The sequence below is a fragment of the Schistocerca nitens genome, chromosome 1 (assembly GCF_023898315.1).
Source record: "Schistocerca nitens isolate TAMUIC-IGC-003100 chromosome 1, iqSchNite1.1, whole genome shotgun sequence".
NCBI classification, from domain to species: Eukaryota; Metazoa; Arthropoda; class Insecta; order Orthoptera; family Acrididae; genus Schistocerca; species Schistocerca nitens.
This window is the reverse complement of record NC_064614.1, coordinates 1,164,506,744-1,164,526,769: the sequence shown is the minus strand read 5'-3', so window position 1 is coordinate 1,164,526,769 and position 20,026 is coordinate 1,164,506,744.

The following is a 20,026-nucleotide window of genomic DNA, read 5'->3' as shown; positions in this document are numbered from 1 at the left end:
ATAACAATTCAGCCGGATTGGGACAGACCACCCCGTCCCCACGAGCGAGAAGGAATTGTGTCGTGACCAATTGCCACCTCAGGATGTCGTCCCCCAGGTAGCTCACCGTAAAATAAAATTCTTGAAAGTTTCGCCATTTGAAATGAATGCGACATGTGTTAAAAGGTGAAGCAAGACTCACTGGCTGTACTAGAGCAAAGAGCCGTTACGTGATAGTGTCCAGTTCACGGGTAAGATTCAGTATGACAGAATGAAGGCTTTCTCCGGCAAGGCTCGACAGAGGAGGAACGCTTCTGAAGATGTCCAGCGCAGTTCTGGGCGAAACGTTAGCTGGAGAAGAATTTCGTTGATGACGACCTCACACCTCCGAAGGTTTACCAGCAGTAAGGATCATCAGTATCATACGTCGGACACACGGTGCAGACGACTTGCCTGTGATATCCGAGAGGGACGCGGCATCATTGGAATATCGTAACGTACACTCCTGGAAATTGAAATAAGAACACCGTGAATTCATTGTCCCAGGAAGGGGAAACTTTATTGACACATTCCTGGGGTCAGATACATCACATGATCACACTGACAGAACCACAGGCACATAGACACAGGCAACAGAGCATGCACAATGTCGGCACTAGTACAGTGTATATCCACCTTTCGCAGCAATGCAGGCTGCTATTCTCCCGTGGAGACGATCGTAGAGATGCTGGATGTAGTCCTGTGGAACGGCTTGCCATGCCATTTCCACCTGGCGCCTCAGTTGGACCAGCGTTCTTGCTGGACGTGCAGACCGCGTGAGACGACGCTTCATCCAGTCCCAAACATGCTCAATGGGGGACAGATCGGAGATCTTGCTGGCCAGGGTAGTTGACTTACACCTTCTAGAACACGTTGGGTGGCACGGGATACATGCGGATGTGCATTGTCCTGTTGGAACAGCAAGTTCCCTTGCCGGTCTAGGAATGGTAGAACGATGGATTCGATGACGGTTTGGATGTACCGTGCACTATTCAGTGTCCCCTCGACGATCACCAGTGGTGTACGGCCAGTGTAGGAGATCGCTCCCCACACCATGATGTCGGGTGTTGGCCCTGTGTGCCTCGGTCGTATGCAGTACTGATTGTGGCGCTCACCTGCACGGCGCCAAACACGCATACGACCATCATTGGCACCAAGGCAGAAGCGACTCTCATCGCTGAAGACGACACGTCTCCATTCGTCCCTCCATTCACGCCTGTCGCGACACCACTGGAGGCGGGCTGCACGATGTTGGGGCGTGAGCGGAAGACGGCCTAACGGTGTGCGGGACCGTAGCCCAGCTTCATGGAGACGGTTGCGAATGGTCCTCGCCGATACCCCAGGAGCAACAGTGTCCCTAATTTGCTGGGAAGTGGCGGTGCGGTCCCTTACGGCACTGCGTAGGATCCTACGGTCTTGGCGTGCATCCGTGCGTTGCTGCGGTCCGGTCCCAGGTCGACGGGCACGTGCACCTTCCGCCGACCACTGGCGACAACATCGATGTACTGTGGAGACCTCACGCCCCACGTGTTGAGCAATTCAGCGGTACGTCCACCGGGCCTCCCGCATGCCCACCACACGCCCTCGCTCAAAGTCCGTCAACTGCACATACGGTTCACGTCCACGCTGTCGCGGCATGCTACCAGTGTTAAAGACTGCGATGGAGCTCCGTATGCCACGGCAAACTGGCTGACACTGACGGCGGCGATGCACAAATGCTGCGCAGCTAGCGCCATTCGACGGCCAACACCACGGTTCCTGGTGTGTCCGCTGTGCCGTGCGTGTGATCATTGCTTGTACAGCCCTCTCGCAGTGTCCGGAGCAAGTATGGTGGGTCTGACACACCGGTGTCAATGTGTTCTTTTTTCCATTTCCAGGAGTGTAGTTTAAGTTTATGGCCTTGCCATATATATAGGTAAGACAGTTGCTGCAGTTTCTTCGCTACCGTTTTGGGAAGAAGAAAGATTTGTGCCATATAATATGCCTTACACAAAATAATAGATGTCTAATATTCATACCTTCTGCAAAATGGTAGGCGAGTGTCGTTCATATTCCAGGACGGCATCCTGAATTTTATCAGTAATACGTTTCCGCCATCTTCAGTGGGTCACGATCAACGATCACTCGCAAAGATGTATATCCATCCACAAAACGTGCCCAAGAAAGGACGGTGTCCTCTAAGCCGCGTATGTTGAGGAACTAGCATTTGTTTTCATTCATCAGCGCATCTCAAGTACAACAAAATCATCAAGTATGTCTTTTAACAAGGGGACTACTTCTCTTCGAAGAAGGAAGACCACCACGTCATCGACATAACGCCGTAACTGTGAGGTTCCACCATGGGACTTTTGTACCTAATAGCTAATAAGAAACTTGGTGCAACAATGGTTCGAAAGACAGGACAAACAAAAACACAGGGAACAGACTGCCCTGGGGCAGTCCCCGACAGAAAACAGCCGACGGTGTCAGCCGCCCATTGGCCACAACTGACGCTGCGATGCCCTTGTACCAGTTAGAAGGAATTACACGTGAACGAGCGGTGACGCTAACGATCTCCAACAGGTGATCGAGATACCCGTAACTAACGAGATCAAATACCTTAAGAAAATCTAAAAAGGCGTTAGCACACTGAATAGATGTAACAGCCGCCAGTGAAACCACATCCCTATCTTCTATCACCAGAGTCATGATTCTACCGGCAGGGAGGCAACTCTGATGTTTACAAATCAAACAACTAAGCAATAAGGTCAATCTTCTGTTCACACCCCGTGCAACAATTCTGTAATCAAAACTGAGTAACTTGAGGGACGAAAGTCAGCCGTTGTTCAACGGCCACGATGATTTGAAATGAGAACAATTTTACACGCCTCGAAGTTTGTAAGCACAGATCTACTCCGCAAATCTTTTTTTTTTAAATGGAAGTAAACGTAGAACCTAAGAGAAGTCTAAACGTAAATCAAATTATTTTGGTAGGCCGTCCTGGCCCAAGGATTTATCAGAGAAGGATTTAACAATATCTTTAAAAACACATCATCCACCTGAAAATCCGCTAAAAACACAATATTCTGGTCAGGCGTGATTATCACACAGAGGGTCGCAAAACTAGCATCAGAAGCAGGCCCACGGTGCCATGTGGTGCATACACCTTAAGTAGTCAACTGACAGTGATCACGTGCGGTGACGGAAGTAACAAAAGAGCGACGACGACGAGTGTGCTGGCGAAGCAAGTGAGTGGAAGACGTCAGTTCCCTGTTAACGAGAGAACGTGGCTTAGACATCTCCCTTAGCTCTCCATCTGTTGGTTCTTAATCAGCAGCAACTTCGCCTTGACGCACCGAACGTCTGCGATACTCAGACACGCATCACCTGTCACGAAGTTCGGCGTTCCGAAAGTCCCTCGCCCTGCAATGAGATCATATATCAGCATTTTTCGGATTCACGGCTTTGCATACTCATACCACTACCCTCTCTACAGAGCGGAAACAAACATCTCGGCCCCAATCACGGCATCAACGGACACTTCAGCAAGATCGGAACTGACGAGCGTCCAATGAGCACAACAGTATTTCATGGGTTGTCGGGCGAGGTTGATAGCTGCTGCAGCGGCACAAATATCAGTGAAACGGCAGGAGTTGCGTCGACTGCAAGAAACTAATGATAAAAACCATGGAATAAACAAAATGTGTCAAATCTGATACTAGATGTCGCAGTAAAGACCATAACTTTTAATAATGTTGGAGGCTTATGTTTCCAGAAATCCCTCAAACGCATCGTACGAACCAGTTCATGGAGACCACGACTAAAATTAAAACGAGGGAATGAACAGCGGGATGCAACACGCAGCTGAACTCACCACCCAGTAGAAGGTGCCGAGGATTTTTACGCGAAAGGTAAGGGAGCTCCTCCCTGTAAAAACTCGAGCACGTCACCGTTTGTCCCATTCCACATGGTGCATGAAGCACCACCAAGGTAAGGTCAAAAATATGACAAGCAATCCCGGAGCTAGAATCGAGAACTTCAGTGTCAGTGGCAGGAAAACCTTCACGATAAAGGAGAGCAACACCCATCGAGTCTTCAGGCGCTACATTAAAAAAGGTCCGAAATACTGGGAGAGAGAATGTAGTAAACAATATTTCCTGCAATAAGATGTCTGCGCTTGAATCACAAATAAACTGACTGCGCGTTGCGAGACGTAACTCAGATTCAATGCGATTGACATTAAAAGTTACAAGGCTATATGCCTGAGTCACCTACCAAAGTGGGACAAAGTTGTAGTCCATCTAAGCCACATTCCGATAATCAATCCGTCGCCGAGTCCACAGATGAGTCCGAGGGAAGGGGGACTAGTCCCACGCCTTGCAGAGCACTTATGCCGCGATTTCTTGCGCAAGACAGCGATCCGGTTGATCACGCTGTGTACGCCGGCCGTGAGGCAAAGTTGCCTCATCAGCCGGAAGAGTAGGTGGCTCAAGCACGAGATCTGAATGTGCCCGCTACTAGCAACAGTAATCAGCTACATGAGGGGATCAGCCAGGTGGCAGGCAGGGACGGAACAACTAGCGCAGCAGGCGACAAGACTGTAACAGCCTCGGGCGACTCCTGCACTACCAGATTCAATGACGGAAGCACCGAATATTGTGTAACCGAAGCGCCACCGATGGCGGTCGACACAGAGACAGGGATACGTCGCTGTTCGTCTTACTGCGATATCAGGGGGGGGGGGAGCGGGTGATGGGAGGGGGGAGGGTTTAGGAGGACGTACCAAACACGCCCGATCCCTGACGTGACTCCACAGTAGGACGGGCAGCTAATTCGCAGTTTGTATCCCCAAGAGAGGGTAAGACGGCGGAGTCAACAACGGAAACGTCTGCATCCTGGCTACGACATCGCTTATGTTGCAGCACCTGAGCTTCGGCACAGGGACCAGTTGGCGTAGAGTCCGTCTTCGGTTTTAACATAGGTAAATTTCCCGCGGATAAATTCCAAGTGGACTACGGATTGCCACTAGAATCAGCACCAGGCGGAATGGAAATAAACTCATTTGGAGCAAACTGGCTGAGAGCTTTGCGAAATACCACTCGGCACTAGGGAACAGCCAGGCCTATTTGAAATCACATGTCTTGTAGAAAAGAATAGATCCGAGCAACCCGTGGCCTGTACAGGCACCAGAGTCACCACTTATTGTATGTTGGAGCATGGCCGTATGTCTGCTGGAAAACTGTCTCATATGTGTTTGGTATCTTAGGAGCACTAATGTAGTGTTGGATGCTGACACTGCAGGCATTAGGCGTTGGTGCAGCATCTACATCAGAGGTGGCCAAGGTATTAGCTCACATACCGTGCCAAAGCACTCAGCCTCGTTGGAGATTTCCCTCGCTACCAACCACAGTGTGTCAGCGTGTGGGGGGGGAAAGAGGTGAAACTGCTAATGTGCCACATTTAAATGCGAGTGCAGTCATATGGCGTACGACTTAGTTTTATATTTCACTTTTCTCAACAACATAGATCACAAACAAAACTAATTTGCAGGTATATTTAGTTATCTTGAGTATGCTGAAAACATGCTTTTTATCCGCTACAGTCTGTCATAATAGGGACAGCTCAGACAATTCCTTAGAGTTTCGCAATAAGTTTGAAGCATAATCGTTACTTATTTGGTTTCACCATGGAAGAAAGTTATTTCGCACAAATATGTTGATCGAAAAATTGTAGCAACATCTGTACTGATAATTGGAAATCGTACCTGAGGAATTACTTTTGAATACATTATGGGACTGACAGTGATCAATATGTTACAAATATTTACTATTAAAAACAGTCTTGATCACAATTTATTGAAATTGTGATCAAGACTGTTTTTAATAGTAAATTACCTGAGGAAGCCACTGTAGACATCCTGCACAGTTTTAACGTAAAAATATTCGTCATTAAAATTGGAATTACCTTGCAGGTCAATCATTTAGATCTGCTTATTCCAAGGGGCTCTTACAACTGACACAGCAAAAGTGTCTAAAAATAGCTCGGAAATACATGTAAGACTGACAATGTCCTCAAACCCGTTACAAAACTATCCTTGTAATTCTTTAAAAGGCACAATTAATTCTTCAAACCTCGCGTTTTCTTTAACGCCGGTGAGTTTGAGAACTTGAATGCCTTTGTCAGATGCATTCCTCCTGCAACACGATTTTCTATTCAAATGCACCGCTATCAAATCACAGAGAAGTTACCATGCAGTGTCTTACTGTGTGCAGTGTACAGTCAAGTCCACTTAAACTGCGAAGTCTTCAGTTGACTCCGGATATTCTGATTTTCGTTCTTGGACTCCTTTTTCCTTCGCAAATATCTGCAGCGACTTTTAAATCGAAAAATCGTTCCAGAAAGCCCCCTTAACTTAGGCAACGTACGTTGCAGTAATATGTAAAGTCTCAGTACTTTTCATTCAGATCCACTAAGAAAGGTGCAACTGACAACGCAATAATGCTTGCAACTTCATAAATGTTACTATTTGTATCACCAGTCACCTCGACTCCTACATGCCTACAAATTTAGCACAAAGTGCTTCTTGATATACTGAACAACGAATCCCATTTGTCGATCGTTATAATTCATTGTCAACTAAATCCTTAAATTCTTCCTGCATGTTACTGTAATGTCGTTTCATCGCAAATACACACTACCCATCGCTTAAGCAAATTGAGAATACTCATCCCTCTCCTCTATTATCATCGCCATTCATTTTAAAAAAAGTGGGATGACGGATCACTAGGCTACATCTTTTTGTGCGAACAACCACTGGACCTATGAACGTCTTCTCTATCACGAACAAATAGTGAAGGGTACATAGGGCTGAGACTACTATTCTGCTAAGTGCAGAGAGTTGTACCGACCGGAAAATGGCACACTACAGTGCTAAATGAAATGCCGCGCTTTTCTGGGTACTTCCGTGAAGGACCGAGCAAAGTCGAGCTACAGGCCAGGTCATGCCCAACACACGGCTGGCACATGCTGCATGCGTGTAGTTGGCACGTCATTACTGCCCTGGTCTATTGACTACTGAAGCAAGATGCTTTGCTACAACAGGTTTACAGTTACAAATCCAAAAATTATGGTTACAATATGTACATATCAGCGTACATAGTATGTATGTATTGTAACAATAATTTTTGAGATCTGAATTGTAAACTGACGCACCTTGCTTCAGTACTCGATGTAAGCGTCACTTTCTGGTATGTGAAGTGTCCATTGAACTGGCCGAAACTAGTAACTGATGCATCGTTTTTTGCTGTCTTAGCAAATAAAAAGTTTTCCCATATAAGACTACAACACTTTTTTTGGTTTGTGTTTTTTTTTTTTAATTTCGACTGTATGCATTCAAATGCAGTATAGCTTTCAGCCACTTGTAGCGTCAGGACTTCCCATTAAAAAGTACAGCGTTATATTAGAGAAACACATATTTACTTCAGTATAGGCATATGTATTGTCAGAAACCTCGTATCTGTATTTTAAATTGTTCCAGTATGACGCACTTAGTCATTCAGAAGTGGGTCAAGTGCGTGAATCGCTCCTTACTGTCTGTATCAAATTACAGACTTGTTTATACCATGATTACTAATACTTGCCAAATTTTAGCAGAAACATGCACAATTGTGTCAGTGAAGTACTTGGAATGTATGTCACATGTTCTGAAATACGAGAAAATCGTAACCTTCAACATCATGAGTATAACAGTGCATATACTACAGGAAACAGCAACACACAGATAGCAACAGAATAAGTTTCTGCTCACAAACAATGAGAATACCTATTTTAGACAGTTTGCCCAACTATTAAAGAAAATCGATCATGTGAAAATTGTCTGAAAGCAATTTTTGAGTGGGAAGAAAAATATTAGAACTCTCTGAAGAAAACTGGGCTCTTTCCTACACGAGCCAACAATTTTTTAAAGCATGTAGTTTTAAATAGCAGAATGTCTGATCTTCCCTTGGAATTTGCATACTGAGTTTCACATACTGTTTGGTCAGGAACATGAGCTTCTATAATGTACCATTTCTAAAATAATTTATGAATGAATACTTAAGGAACTGGTTTTCCTGTATGGCCACTGATTAATGTCGTGCTTTTCATCACATTAACTCAACTGGACTTCGATCGGTTCTCCGTTGATAATATTTAGCTTATGACAGCACACTCAGCCTTGTCAACCACACTTTCATTACAGCTGATGAGCTGGAGATCGAAATTAATCTACATTAAGTGCATTAAGTGGGATAGGAAGAGAACAGTATTCTTATGTTAGGCTCGCAGTAAGACGTTTGTCGCGGCTCCAACCGCCTCATGGAGTTGTAGTTGCTCACTAGCACCAAGTATTGAGAACTAGCTTTCTGCCCCATTCTTTCAGCACAGTCAAACACATTGATTTTAGTTACTAGCGGTTAATTAACTATTTTATGACATCACCAGAACAAAATATGAAAGGTAAATTAAGAAGTTTTTTTTTTAGTTCCTGGTGGGGTAAATTACACTCACCTCTGTCATCGCATTTTGGTTTTTCTCAGTGAGTGTTCATGCATTTGCAGTAAGACACTATTCTCTAAATTCGTTGCACCTATTTTGCAATGAATGTCTACACCTTGAAAAATGCCATCAGGCCTCTGCATTTTCTGGCTCAAGCATGTGGTCTCGCTCCAGTTACATTCGGCTGTCCGTTCTCTTCAGAACATAATACATTCAATGCACAAGTGAGTAGATTGGCTACTGTAGGAATAGCATCTGTCTGGCTGATCTTCATTGCGGGTGCTGGCTCATACTGCACCTTTAGCGAAAAAGGTTTACGGCCGCATCCTGGACAATCACTGGCGATTCAAGTTATTAATGTATTGATCTCGCACCTTAGTTGGCTTGAGCCGGCTGTGATGTTGACGACATGTCTAATTTCTGCAAACAGATACGTCACAGAAATTTTTCGACATTTGGAACTGGTAGACGAATTGTTTGCCCAGTATGAGAGAAATTACTTCCGAAATCATTACAGTAAAACGAAGCTAATAGGGACTCTCTTGCTGGTTTCAGTTCTAATGTTTCTCTTCATACCTCTCGTGTTCTACATATACAATATTTTCAGTGATGCTCGCGCGCCGATCATCCTTTTCTGTCTCCAAGCATACTCTATGGTTTGGCGATCGCAGTTCACCTGCATCGTTTTGGTAATACGAGACTGTCTTGGCACTACGAGTGTTCACCTCCTAAGAAGCGTGTGGCCGCGGATCCGCGAGGAAAACGATCTGGACGAGGCAGTGACGTGGCGGGGCTGTCTGCAGCGCCTCTGGTGGCGGTCGGTCAACTGCGGCGACTGCAGCGCGCCCGGCTGGCGCTGCACCGCTGCGGTTTGCTGTGTGGCCGCCACTTCGGACCGGCGCTGCTGCTCGCTGCCGGTAGCAACTTCGTCATCATCGTCACTCTGAGCTATGGGGTGGTGATGGCGCGAAGCATCAAGCAAAACAGTCTGCTCCTGTCGTGGCTTTCCAGTTGGCTGCTGTTTGTGCTGGGGAATCTCCTCCTTACTTGCTGGGCGTGCTCTTCTACAGCCCATCGCGCTGTCAGAGTGACTCTATTATTGAACAAGGTCGAGATGCTGTTAAGACGGAGTGAAGCGTGCGACACTTTCCGGCTGGAAGTGGAACCACTACACTTCTCTGCTGCAGGTTTCTTCAACATCAGTTTGCCTCTCTTTATGTCTATTGTTAGTGCTGCCGTCACCTACCTGTTAGTGTTTCTACAGATTCCACGTTAAAATGTGAACTAAACCACCAGTGACACTCTACAACTCCAAGAAGTAATCTACAGCTAAGTTCACTGTGCACCATAGTAGCCACCGACTTAGACGATCTGGTTGGTCGCCTGATGCAGTGTAGGTGGAGCAGAGCTGGGTATATGATGTTCCATCGATCACTTAAGTCATGGCACTGAATTTGTATGGTCCCAGTCCATTGTATGGAATTAGTGCATTATTAAGTGTCGACATAGAGTCCTAGCAGAACGGCAGAAGGAGCTGGATACACTCACTGGCCAAAATACTACTCACAGCCTTAAGAGAGTCCACTGTTCGTTTTGTAGAACTGTAGATGATGTAGGACTGCTACTATTTGTTCATGTGAAACGCCACCAAAGGGAGCTATCGTGTCTCAACGTGTTCATGGTAACACTGTGAATGAAACTGACCGGTTTTCTGGTATATCAACGTCAACTACCCAATGTGTATACTTTCGATGGTGTACAATTCATAGCTACGTAGCATGGTGTAAAAACAATCATCGTGGAAACGTCTTAACTCACAGGGACTGGAGACGACATGCCTCATCAAAGAAAAATGGCAATAATTGCTTCTGTCTATGCAGGAAGAAACAACTCAGCCAGTTTTCAAGATAATTGCTTGCAAGGGGCCTTTGAAGCCCAGTACCTCTCAAATGGTCATTACTCACAACAGCATATAGAGCTGCACATCTTCGTTAGTTCAAACAACACAAAAGCTGGACAATACCTCTCTGGGGATGTATACCTGTACTGCAGTCCACTAAGTTACGGTTTTATAATTTTTCAAATGGTAGAAGTCCCTTGGTACACCAACAATCCTATGAGACATTTAACCTCCAGTGCAAGGACAGTGTATTTCAGGGCTAGAGCTGGTTGTGTGATATTTTTAGGATGGTTCTCATACTACACCTTGGGCTGCTTCGTTCAGATTACGGTGAACATGAATCAGGCTGTTTATTTTCAAATTATCATTTAGTGTGCTGAGGACATTCCGTTTTTCCAAGAGAACAACACTCATGTTCACAAAGCTATATGCATATATGCACACCTACCCCACTGACGAACATTCAGGCACTCTCACACACTAAATTACCCAACCTTAACTACATAGAAAATGTCTGTATGAGAGTGAAACACAGGAACTAGAATTGCTGAAACTTGGTAGCTCCGTGGAATCAGTGAATACTTCCGCTGGATGCACTATAACTGTGGGAGTTTGTAGACTGTCTTGTTCACTGTCAATCAGCAGTTTCACACATGATTAGCGCAATGTCTCCTGCAGGTGACTAATTTTTTGTCATACGTGTTTATAATTTTCTTATCTGTTACCATTCTACACATCTTACCTGTTTTTCAGGGTACATCCATAAATTTCCACCTAATTTCTACCCAGTTTTGGTATTTAAAGTACTGCTGTACAATTAATGGCGTGTAAGCAATATGTCTTAGGCATATCAAGTAACCCTGAGATTCAGGCAGCATTAATCATATTTTGTTCATTGCTAAATGATTTGGAAATACTAATGCCAGTTTAGAAGGGGAATGGCAATGAGTTGCGACCTGTATCGGTGAGGTAGACACGCATACTAGAGTACTCCATGCAGCAGTAATATGTACAGTGACAGTGGGGCTTAACGGATAGTCCATCTCCTTAGTAAGCAGGAGAGCTGGTTCGGATTCTTGTGCTGTTACTAGTGTTAATTCCTTACTGTGGCCTACAGGTTTTCCTTACTGTACAATTGTTTGACTTGGCACAGTTTAGCTTTTAAAAAGACCAATATATGCTAATCATTTTGCGACACATTTGACAAAGAGAAATGGTCATCCCAAAATACGCTAAGGATTATTTTAAACATCGCTTGTATTCATTTTTACTCCATTACTTGCTTTGGATGCTAGTCTTCAGGCCAAATTCTGATCGTTATAAAAATTTCTGCAGAAATACATTCTTCTATGAGTTTATAAATCCTGTACTAATTAATCATTTATTACGTTCTTTTTACCTTATCATAGTGTCCTACAGGCATACTATAACATCAGGCTATTATCATACATGCACAAATAATTTTGTGTTATACTTTAAGTAATAGTAATAACACTAATAATGATTTAATTGTTATAAATAAAATTAAAATGGTAGTAACAGTAGTGAAAAGTTCATTTGATTCACTTTTTCATATGTCAACGACCAATTATATTTTATTGTTACCACTTTAACTACAATAATTAATTCTGTAGGGATTAACAGTGTTCACTGACAATTAAAAACAAGTATAGATGCTATGATGACACGTTCTTTGATTCTTTCTTCGTTCTATATTACCATAAACCCTGGGAACAATATTATTAATATAATATTTCTGAGGTTGATACTCTGTACATAAAGGTGTTGTGACTGAGAAGTGTCGCAATGAAATACATGTGGTCTACACGTTTTCAAATGTCTTCTCTATGCTTAATTCTCAAGCATAGCACATACACATATAGGTACCCATTTATGACCAATAACCTCTTCTACCAGACGTTCATATTTGGAAGTTAAATTTCAGTAATATATTTCTAATATAATTATATATGAAATTTGAGGGTTAGAATTTCTATATGTTGTGTACAGAAATTGGGTGCTGCCGATCTGCTACATAATCTCACTGGAACGTATACAAAAATGAACACTGCCGCGAAATGAGGTTACAAAATGTACTTAAACAAAGGCAAAATAAGGATAGTGAGGTCGAATTAAATCAAGAGAAGCTGGGGAATTACATGTGGAAACACAGAACATAAAACTGAAGATGAATTTTGCTATCTGAGCAGAAAAGCAGCCATTGATGACCGAAGTGGAATGGTTGTTATAAGATGTAGATTGGCAATGGGAAAAATGTTAACAGCGATGATAAATTTAAACGGGAACAAATCTTTTCTGTAGGTATTTGTCTGGAGCACAGCCTTGTACAGAAGTGATACATGGACAATAAACATTTCAGGCAAGAAAAGGAATGATCCTTTTGAAATGCCATTTACGTGAAAATGCTAAATGTTGACTTGGTAGATCGAAGGACTAATGAGGAGGTACTGATCTAAAAGAGGAAAAAAATTAATCTATGTCACAACTGGACTAATAGGAGGATTCGGTTGATAGATAACATTCCGGTGCACGAAGGTTACTTAGTGATGAAGGAAAGTGGATACAATTGTAGATGGAGATTAACACTCAAATACAGTAGGCAGTGACACATAGGTGCAGGCTGTTGCGGTTACATGCAAATGAAGCGACGTGCTCAGGATAAACTAGCGTGGAGAACGGCAACAAATGAATCGTCGGTCTGGGGACCACAATAACAACAGCTACTCATACACAAAACATTATACAACAATACACACAAAACTAATTTTCTTAACTAGAGGTGGCTCCTCTTTTATACAGTTGCCCCTCGTATAGAAATTTATCAAACAGCTGTCCACGCAGCAGGGACGTAGGTTCTGTCCCTATCATCGGTATGGTCTTACCAACAATTTATATTACTATAACACCATCCCAGAACTCAATACTGGATGCAGGTAGCCTACCTAGAGATTTCCAAGTACAACAAAATTTGACTTTCAGTACTTCGTGTAATTATTTTCCGAATTTAACATTTCACACTCCTGTCATGACCTGCTTATTAAAAGGTATAATATTATGTTAAAGCTGTGACACAACAAGACAGAACTACTGTCAGAAACTGTGTGGTTGTCTTGAGGCACCGTAACTGATGGCACGCAAGTACCCAGAATCTTTCATCCAGTATATAATAATGTGAGCACTTAGTGACTTCCAAAAAAAATTGCACATAATTTCAAACCTTAACAAGACATTTTCCCAGTGATACAGTGCCCCCCCTCCCCTTCCCCACCGTATACACGATGATGAATGGGAAAAGGTTTAGCACTTACTACACTTTTGCTGTTCTTCCAGTCAAACTTCAATATCAAGCACGATGTTTTAATTTATTGCTTCTTTACTACAGACTCTATTCATAGCTCAGTATGCAGACAGTATCCACACATAGCACTGACTGCCGCTGCAAAATTATATCGTTGTCCGACACATGGTCCAAAACAAAACTTCATAAACATTGAGACGCGGGAGAAACTATCTTTTGTTTAAAACAGAAGGCAAATAAACGAGACTATATTTATCTGTTGTTTCGTAACTAGAGCACTTAGCGACTTCCTAAACCTTACACAAACTTTTTCTCGCTTACACGCTTATAGTCAAACATTTAAGACGTTACCTCATTTGTAAAGTAATCAGCCGTTTGAAGCTGTTTTGTACATGGAATTCAATTCTTCAAAGAATCGTTTGTTTATTGGATGCACCATATTGAGTCGTTTTAGCCATTTCTAACTTTTGCGATAAGAACCGGCCACAACGATATCCGTTAGTGATATGGGTTCTTTTATTTAATACATCATTCAAAACATATTTATAACTGAACCCCTCTAATTCTCGTTTGATATTCCTTCTAAATTCTTAAAAAACAAATCGTGTGCAATCGAACCTGTAACTTTTCGTAACAGAGACTAAACTTTTAATTATGTAAATAACAGATGTGACGTGATTTAAGTTAACTCGCTCTTACCTGCAACAGTGTTGAAGTACTCTGTCTTGCAGAATCGGCAACTCGTCTGTTCGTTCCTGTGTTCTCAAGGGAAAAAAAAGAAAAAAAAAAAAAACCTTTGTGACGCACATGGTTTCCAGAACCGCTAACGTTTGTGCTTTGTAAGTGGAATATAAGCGTCAGAGCTGTACGTAAAAAAACACAAACACTTTTACCTAAAGTATCCTACATGCTTTTACTTGATGTTGACCTTGAGAATACACCAGAAATTTACTTTATAATCAAGGCGATCAGAAACTATCACTCAGTTCTTTACCTCTTAGGTCAAATTTACGAATTTGGAACTCATACCGATCACACTTCACTTCCTACCTGCGTACAGTCCTTACAACTTGGTTTAAACCTCAACATAGCAACACGCAGTTTGTAGGTTGGAAGAGGACTGATATTACCTGTTTGACAATCACTCTGCAGAGAAAGTTGTACTACGAAGATTTCTGCCGCCAGCTCTCAAGGAGCAATTAACTTTAATGTTTCAGAAATAATTTAGCTTTTACTGAAATGAAATTATATTTTTTTGTCAGACTGACATTTCACTTATCGACAAGATGGATGCAAACTGTAAAAGTACTAAAGTTACTATACATAGTTCTGAATTTACTTAAGCATTTATATTAATTACCGAAAAACTGTGACGTTACTTTCTAGCATAATTAGGAAGATAGCAAAGCAGCCCCTGTGTTTATCTGAAACACTAATCGTTCTTGAAGCTGGGAAACAATTATGTAAAATTTACAAGAAAACAAACGATGTTATAACGTTTTTGATTCTATTAGGATTTGTCAAATCTTATAAATTTACACTAACATCTTTTTTATGAAGCGTATGACTGAGAAACGATCATTTAGACAAAAAATGTGTTCACTAGAATCGTACAAGAGGAAATGTGTTGCTGTAGATATGCCATTGTGCTAGACATGCGATCAAAATCATCGTTGTCACCCATTTCAAAAACGGTTGTAATGTACGTTTATCAAACTTTGTCTAAACCTCGTAGCGATATTAGGACTTTCAGCTTCCCATGATGAAACTTGTAGGTTTGAAGGATCGTATGTGCTGCAGGCTACGATAGACGTAGTTGATGAATCAGCCAATCCATTCAGCCAGTTGATATTCGACCATGCTGACTTCAGTGCGAACACGCTAGGGGGAAAAGACACACTCCATGCCATGGGAGTAGTATTGGCAATCACCTCTCGAAGTACTATGACCAGAGGGACATGTAATTTGCATGAAAGCCCTCTTATCATCAATCACAACGGGAAAAGCTGCCACTGTTGAAGTTAACCAGTTTCTCTGCCCACACAATGGAGGATTAAAAACCGTAAAGTTGTTTGACATAAATATAAGCCTCGCACAGCACATCATACCACCTGCCTGGCTGTATGGGATGAACAGGCAGTCATCATCAATCATCAGTGTACAGTTGGAATCGATTCATGGAACTGAGGTCACAAGGTGAGAAATAGAAATACCCCAAGACTGTGTGCCTTCCATTCATCAATGAACTTGTAAGTGATCAAGCGTACGCTACAGCACATGTATGCATCATCACTGCTATTGAAGAAAGTAAGGGAATTAACCAAAACATGTGTTCTCACTTTTGAGATAGTGTTTTGGAAGGCTCATGATGTGGTTGTCTACATTCCAGAGTTGAGCAACGTTGTTGTGAGATGAGGAGGTTTCCACCTCTTAATGTCATTCATGGGTGCCATGTGGACCATTACAGCTTTAAGTTCGATTTTTGCAGCGAAAAGTGTTGATAAGATATAGTCTGGACATTTTTACACCAGGGCTTTAAGGGCACATAACCTTGTTTACACTACTTTGGGTGGATTGATAAGTGAACCCTCGGGATTGAAAGAAGAACAGTTCTTTGCAGTGGATGCAACAATCGATTGTTCTTACCAATCGAAGATGTGCAGGGTATTAGGATGTAGATGCAGATATTGTGGTGATAGGTACTGTAATATGTACCCACTTCACCGAATTTAGTGTGCTAGTTGTTCTTTCTCTGCGGTTAACGTTCTCCCACAAATATATCACATTATTTACTACCTGACGTTTTCTGCATGATTGTAGCTGTCCCATGAAGTGGACTACGCCTGTCGATATAATTACCTTCTTTGTGGCCATTTGTCCACTCTTCAGTAATTGACCTGCTCACCAGGGAAAATGACTTGCTTGTGCCACGTGCACATCTACATCTACATTTATACTCCGCAAGCCACCCAACGGTATGTGGCGGAGAGCACTTTACGTGCCACTGTCATTACCTCCCTTTCCTGTTCCAGTCGCGTATGGTTCGCGGGAAGAACGACTGCCGGAAAGCCTCCGTGCGCGCTCGAATCTCTCTAATTTTATATTCGTGATCTCCTCGGGAGGTATAAGTAGGGGGAAGCAATACATTCGATACCTCATCCAGAAACGCACCCTCTCGAAACCTGGACAGCAAGCTACACTGCGATGAAGAGCGCCTCTTTTGCAGAGTCTGCCACTTGAGCTTGCTAAACATCTCCGTAACGCTATCACGCTTACCAAATAACCCTGTCACGAAACGCGCCGCTCTTCTTTGGATCTTCTCTATCTCCTCCGTCAACCCGATCTGGTACGGATCCCAAACTCATGAGCAATACTCAAGTATAGGTCGAACGAGTGTTTTGTAAGCCACCTCCTTTGTTGATGGACTAAAGTTTCTAAGGACTCTCCCAATGAATCTCAACCTGGCACCCGCCTTACCAACAATTAATTTTATATGATCATTCCACTTCAAATCGTTCCGCACGCATACTCCCAGATATTTTACAGAAGTAACTGCTACCAGTGTTTGTTCCGCTATCATATAATCATACAATAAATGATCCTTCTTTCTATGTATTCGCAATACATTAAGGGTCAGTTGACACTCTGTGCACCAAGTGCCTATCCGCTGCAGATCTTCCTGCATTTCGCTGCAATTTTCTAATGCTGCAACTTCTCTGTATACTACAGCATCATCCGCGAAAAGCCGCATGGAACTTCCGACACTATCTACTAGGTCATTTATATATATTGTGAAAATCAATGGTCCCATAACGCTCCCCTGTATACTTGAAGTTACTAACCAACTTAAAAACATACTACTAGTAATAGCAATAATTGTTAGTGCGTAAATGAGCATTCAGATGTGATGTTGTTCAGCACACCGTCGTCAGTTGTTAATAGAAATATCTGCAGTTATTCCCCTAACACCCTGTATACACTGAGGATCCTGCATTGCATGCTGTGAAAGTGAAATGCCGGAAAGCATATGCTGATGGAAATTAAGGAAAGAGGGTCAAACACTACAACATTAATCCAACACTTTCGCGTGTTTACCCCAATGAAAAATTTTATCAGCATTGAATGTACTGGTGGCTGGAACCTCCATCTCATCTCACTCAAAGAAATTATACCTTACTTCCATGCATCTGGCCATTGAAACAAGACTTGTACTACAAGGACGCTCAAAGGATAAAAAATATTGTGAGCGATATGAAAAGTTCATCACTATTCACGGAACTGGCAAATTCTGGTAGGAATATGGTCAGTAGTAATCACAGAACAGGTTCTCATGTGAGCCATGAGGGATTATAGTGGGCTGACTCTGGTCACGGTGTCAGTGATAGTGTACCATCTCGATGGGCTGTTCCTGTGTGTTATTGCACCTAACGCAATTTACACAGAACTGTTGACAAATGGAAGTTATAAGGCACTGAACTGTTTCTATCTGTCGCAGTTTATGGACATATAGCACAATTTACATTGAAATGTTGACAGATGAAAGCTGCAAGGCAAAAACCTGTGTTTTGCTGATATTTGTAATAATTTTAGAAATTTATTGTTTTTGTGAACCACTGAATCTTGGTAAGTATTGGGTCAAAAATAGTTTTGTCTGGTGAAGTGTTCAGGAAGTTTAATGGTCGTCAACTTTGTAATAGGTGTGTTGCGCAAAAAAAGGAAGGTTTAGACTGTAAGAGAAATAAAGAAAAAGGCTGAAAATTTGGTTCTTTTCTGCCCTCTCCCCTCGCAACCCCTCCCCCTTCCCGCCCCATCCATCATGTTGGCACAGGGTCCTCGAGGCCGAAAACTCAGATCTGCTCCACCGACTACCCACAAACAACATACCAAAATATCATAAGTTTCGGAATACTTTCCAGGTAGAAAGTACTGACTGCTGGACTGATTGTAGATTCGCTCCTTGCATACTTGTCGTTCCAAAACGTTAATGCATAATTATTGTCATTAACAATATTAGTCATATTTGATAAATCGAGCTTTCAAGTTTGCCTTATAATAATGTTGATTAACAGATAATTATCTATGCCCCTTCATTTAGGTGATATAGATTTGAAAGTAGTGTGAAATGTCGATATATCTACGTCGACTTGTGTTTCTAAGGATTAACTAAAACTTTTTTGAGAAGTTTAAGCCCAGTTGAAGCTGTTACGTTACGCAGTGATTACGGTATGACTTATTGAGATCAATCTACACTGAGGTGACAAAACTCATGGGATAGTGATATGCATACATACAGATGGCATTAGTAGTGTCTACACATGGTATAAAAGGGCAACACATTGACAGAGTTGTCATTATTACTCAGGTGATTCATGTGAAAATGTTTCCGAAGTGCTTTTGACCACATGAAGTGAATTAACAGACTGAAAACTCTGAATGGTAGTTGTAGCTAAACGCTTGGGACATTCCATTTCGGAAATCGTTAGGAAATTTAATATTCCAAGAGCCACAGTGTGAAGAGTGTGCTGAGAATATGGAATTTCAGGCATTACTATTCACCATGGACAACACAGTGGAGAAAGACTGCCTCATCCCATCTAATGCCTGAAAGCTGTCTAGAAGCTATTGTGCTGTCAGCTGATACTAAAGCACGTAGCCCTCTAGTAGTTGCGACACATTGGTAGCAACTACGAGCAATTTGTGTGGAACATAAATGACCTGATATACAGGGTGTTTTGGTAGCTCTCCGTACAGACTCTAGTGATCTGTAGAGGACATTTCGTTCATATTTCGCAGAGGATTACTGATGTGGCCTTGGCTGATCCAGAGCCGGCCGGTGTGGCGGAGCGGTTCTTGGCGCTTCAGTCTGGAACCGCGCAACTGCTACGGTCGCAGGTTCGAATCCCGCCTCGGGCATGGATGTGTGTGACGTCCTTAGGTTTGTTAGGTTTAAGTATTTCTAAGTTCTAGGTGTCTGATGACCTCAGATGTTAGGCCGGTTGCACACACGGCGGATTTTTTCCGTCGCGGTCAGTTGACCGTCGCCACTCGCAGAACTCAAGGGTTTACACGTATGGCGGTAAAATCTCCGTCGACAGCAGCTTACGTGTTGCAGGCTATTCGCTTTGCGGTGCGCTTGGGCATCTAAACGAGTCAGGCATTTTTTTACTGGCAGTGCTCGTTGATGATCAGACCAGTTCACACAAGTTTACTACTATATTTGAAGTATTTGTTGCTTTTAAGCACACGGTGCCGTCCGAAATGAACAGAGTGAATTA